This window comes from Pinus tabuliformis, chromosome 6, assembly GCF_031772625.1.
Source record: "Pinus tabuliformis cultivar Carrire ecotype Pingquan chromosome 6, CPIR1, whole genome shotgun sequence".
Classification (NCBI taxonomy): domain Eukaryota; kingdom Viridiplantae; phylum Streptophyta; class Pinopsida; order Pinales; family Pinaceae; genus Pinus; species Pinus tabuliformis.
The window spans coordinates 865,789,003-865,794,119 of record NC_142292.1 but is presented as its reverse complement, the minus strand read 5'-3'; the positions used below and the strand labels follow the sequence as shown (position 1 = coordinate 865,794,119).

Genomic DNA, 5,117 nt, shown 5'->3' with positions numbered 1-5,117 from the left:
TTATGGTAGCCCATGAGCTTTCCTTTAATCAACATGATATTCTAGGAGACTTGGCTATGTATTTGACTAGGAAGGGGCCTATAAATAAACACAAAAGGATTTTTATGCCTTAGAAAACAGACTCTATTTAGAAAAAGTGGAAAAATTTTGTGAAGTGTGCATTTGATGTTGAGATTGTTTCTTTCCACACAAGTTTGGTGCATATTTCTTTCTCCTCTGACCAATTTTTAATATTGAACTTTGGAAAAAGTGGAAAAAGTTTGTGAAGTGTGCATTTTTTTTTGTTAAGCTTGGTAGGTCCTCTTTTTTCCATTCATTTATAAGAAAATTTACACGACATAGATTGGCTAGGTGGCCTCAACTTGCCCATTGGGAAACCAAGTCTGTTGGCCACCTATCCGCATTGTATGCCATCCAAAAACAAAAAAGTTTCAGTATTTCTATCCAAGCTATATAAGTCTCTGTTTCATGACCATACTCTAGATTTTTACCTATACATATTCTTGCATAAGGAAAAGTAAAAGCTATCCGCATATAAAACAAAATTAAACAAGGGAGATTATCTAATCATTATGTTCCTCCGAGGCTGATTCCACTGGTGCAGGGTCTTTGACATTTGATCCAGGCATCTCAAACAATTCCAAGATACATGAAATATGCCTCTCAATTTTTCCCAGCGCAATATCTTGCTTATGGAGTTGAAACTGAACTTTTTGGAATTCTTGTTTGTAGCTCGGCATGCCTTGGACAGTAACAACCATGCCCACCGAAATCTGCTCCATAGCCTTGCCCAACAGGATTTTCATCAACCAATAAAGGTATAAGGTCTATTTAAATTGAGTGATCCTGCCTCTAGTGTTACCAGGATTCGAGACTAGGGTCCTCTAGTCATCCATTTCCGCATCTGTCTCGCTATCCTGCTTGACTTCCTCTTCCCATTCCTCTAAAATTTTCTGAATACCTTCATCATTGCCCTCACGATATGCCTCTGCAGCCTCGCTGATAAGCCTTTCCACCGATTTTCTACCCGTGAGAGGCTCGGATGTGCTCAGTTCCTTTTCCTTTTTGGGCAACTGGGCCCATCTTCCATGGCCACAACTTTTCGCAGGACGATCCATGGCGGAGATGCCCCAATCCTGTTCATTGCAACAATTCATTAACCAAAAACAATTCAACATGGTATAACAATGATCACGCCCCTGGGTTGTACTATCACAGATAACCGCCCCACCTTGCTCCTCCCCTTCCCCTTCAGTGTCGATGCCAGAGCCTTCGTGGTCATAGGTCCATTCCCCAGGAGGGGCCGACCTACTGCCACCAGCAAAGAGCCTCCGTCGCCACACCCATCTCCTCACAGCCATAGGAAGGTTATCTTCCCCTCGCCAATTACCAGTTGGTGAGCACTGTCGCATGCCAGTGTTAGGCTAGCCATGGTTTGCATACCCTTTCCCCTCTACCCAAGACGCAAGCGGATAGCCATTGATATTTTCTTGCCTGACTTCCCACCCATGATTCCCAACATTTCCCTCTTTGCAATTATAGCTATCTACCTCCTAGTGGCTGTGAAGTGTGCATTTGATGTTGATACCAATTTTCAATATTGAGTTGTCTCACTTGATCAAAAGCTTGAAGTCTTGGCTGTGAAGTGTGCATTTGATGTTGATACCAATTTTCAATATTGAACTATCTCACTTTCAAAAGCTTGAAGTCTTTTACATTCTACCTGCACATAATTTGATCATGTACCTGCACATAAATTTAGCATGTACCCATTTCATATTTCAAGTCTTTTATGATATCTATTTCCCCTAACTATGCCAAATTCCTACGAGTTACAACTCAAGCTTCCATAGCTATTAAATAATTGTGTTAATATGGATACAACCATCTTATATGCAATTTTATTAAGAGAAAATAATCTTTCCATCCTTTATTAATCATTTCTCAATGCTAGAGCTCCAATGAATCTTGTGATGAAAGTCAACGCTAAGATATTTTTATGAATTAACTTTCTCTACATTGATAATATCATACATAATGTTAGTGTAAATGATATTTTTAAAATATAATTATCACAACCTTTATCTTATCAATGTTTATTGATGTTTATTGGTAGACATGTACAAGAATAGAAGTCTTGAGAATTCTTAGTTACTTCATGAGATAATTTTTTCTATGACAACAACTTAGAGGAAGTTAACTCATATAAATATCTAGAAAAACTTAACTTTCAACAAGATCTTAAGTGGAATTATAAGAATGAGAAAATGAATAAATATAGAGAATTATAAAGGAATTGAAAAATGGAGAAGTGTTGTATAACTTATAATATTGATATTAAAAGCAATATGCCATATCTCATCCCCTTCATAGAAGTTGGTATTTCCTCCATTGAGAGTATGGTTGTGACTAAGAACCTTATGTACAGTCAAAATACAATTAGGTTTCTTAAGATTGCTTCAAACTTCAAAATTCAGTCAACACTGGGGTTAGCACAAAGTTGCTAAGACTTTGATAAACCATTGTGAATAAATGAGGTAGTCATTTCAAAGAATATTGATGCCAATAAGAATACTCATCAAAAGTACAAAGATTAAGGAAACTTCTCTCCAATATTTATGAGCATAAAAACAAATTGCTAAAACAAAAGAACTAAATTGTTATAGTTTTCCATAAGATTAGATAAACCAAAGTTAGTATTTATAGATGGTAGCAATCATTATCATAATCAACAACCACCTTTTCTATTCTTATCAGTAGTAGTTACCTTCACCACTTCACCTTCAACTAGCCCAACCACATAATATATACACCAATACACATCTATCACCTTATATCAACCACCTCTCAATGACTTCATGAATAGTTAAGTACTAATTGGGAAAGTATTGAAATAAAAGTGAAATCTTATAGTGGAGCATCAATTATTTAGAAAACAATGGTAACATCTTTATGTTGAAAAATTTTCTAACCAACTAGAGGTTTTATCACCTAACAAATATGAAAAGTTTTTTTTTAACTTCAATATGGAAACAATGATATAGATGAATTTGTTGAAAAGTAGTTTAATCTCACCAAGATCTAAAAAGGTAGTACAATAAAAGTGAAGGATGAAGAGGATGTTGTAATAAAGATTTATATATATACAATGAAATTAAAATACAAAAGGTTAGTGTAAAGGAAGAATTTGAAAAAAAGAGAAAAAATGGGTTTGAAAATTTATATATAAGTTAACTCTTTTTAAAAAGAAAGCCTATTTTGTAAATAAAATAAAATAAAAAAATCTTTAATATGGTCACAACTATATTATATGCAATTTTTCTTAGAGGTAATTTCTAACTTATGTGGTAGGGACTAATCTACCATCTAGCACTTGTTTGTAGTTGTCAAGACCAAAGAAGCTTTCCATCCTTTATTAATCATTTCTCAATGTTGGAGCTCCAATGAATCTTGTGATGAATGCCAACTCTAAGATATTTGTATGAATTAAGTGCCTCCGGTAATATGGTCATAACCATATTATATGCAATTTTTCTTAGAGGGTAATTTCTAACTTATGTGGTAGGGACTAATCTAGCCTCTAGCACTTGTTTGTAGTTGTCAAGACCAAAGAAGCTTTCCATCCTTTATTAATCATTTCTCAATGTTGGAGCTCCAATGAATCTTGTGATGAATGCCAACTCTAAGATATTTGTATGAATTAACTTCCTCTATATTGATAATCGCAAACATAAAGTTAGTGTAAATGGTCTTTTAAAATCTAATTATCACAACAAATTGAATAAAAACTCTTGATTCTTAATTTAACTTAAACAAAAAAATACAATTTATATATTTTGGAACCATCCATTCTTTAAAAAAAAACTCCCCACTTTGCATCTTCATAAAGCTGACTGGAAATTTAATATTACATTTTGCCAAACTGAAAATTTTCAAACCAAAATGAATCATCCAAAAATAGAAATTATTTCCAAATTAAATAAAAGATATGAGAATGAAAGAACATATACAAATTCAGGTAAAATTTTATAAAAAAAATTACAATGAATTGATCAATTTCTAGTTATTATTATTTTATTTTTTATATAACATACATTTGGTAGGTTCCAAAATCTATAAATTTCAACCTAATGTCATTTAAGGCTATCAAAATGAAAGAAGATATACAAATTTTGATAAATTTTTATAAAAAAAATACAATGAATTAATAATTCAATTTCTAACTAGAAATTTTTTTATATGTAAAACACATACGGTAAGCTCCAAAATCTATAAATTTAAACACAATATCATTTCAAACTAACATTTCTTATTATTCAGAATTAGTTCCCAGGAAAACTTCACCAATCACTTCCGAAAGTTTAGAGAGAATTTACTGAATGAAAATCACATCCAACTTCCGGTACAGATTTCAGTTTCAACAAAACTTTTTTTTATTTTTTATTCAGAAACATAGCTAAAAATTATGATAATGTGCAAAGCAACGGATATGCAGCAACCTTACTAAACCAACATATCGTTAATGGATGAAATTTCATTAGAATGAGGCAGTACAAGTTGAAGCTTGAAGGATCAATACTTGAAACAGATATATATACATATATCCTAGCCGCTGCCTCCTAAGAAAGCCTTGAGGCGCTTCACCTCAACATAGGAAAGGAATGTATTCTTCTCGATGACAGGAGGAAGATTGTCGGCAAAGGGAGCGCCATGATGTCTCCTTTGTGGAGTGTTTTGTTGTACACAATATTGCTTGAAGATATGAATCCAGCACAGATTACTCCTTCAACCACCAGCAGAATCTCAGAACCTTCTGGATGGTTATGCAATGGAATGACGCCTTTGGGCGCGAGGTCGAGTCTAGCTATCGACACGCCAAGGCCATTCACTGCAGAAAACTTTGCTGAGAAGGTCAGAGTTACAACAGCACCGATGTTGTTGTTCACATTCCCGATATCTTCCAATCTGCAGTTAAGGATGAAGCCGCCTTGCAAGGATAAGCTGGGAGTGAGCGACAAGTCTGCCACTCAGAAATCTTGCGCACGTGAAGGATGAAAAGAAAAATTACACTGGACTAGTACAATCGCTAGCAGGGAGGCAATATTGGAAGTTTCCAT

General features: G+C 34.3%; 1 pseudogene; it reads right to left on the bottom strand.

Moving 5' to 3' along the window:
* Window positions 1-4,605: 4,605 nt before the first annotated feature.
* On the bottom strand, window positions 4,606-5,117 carry LOC149261642 (germin-like protein 8-14; annotated as a pseudogene).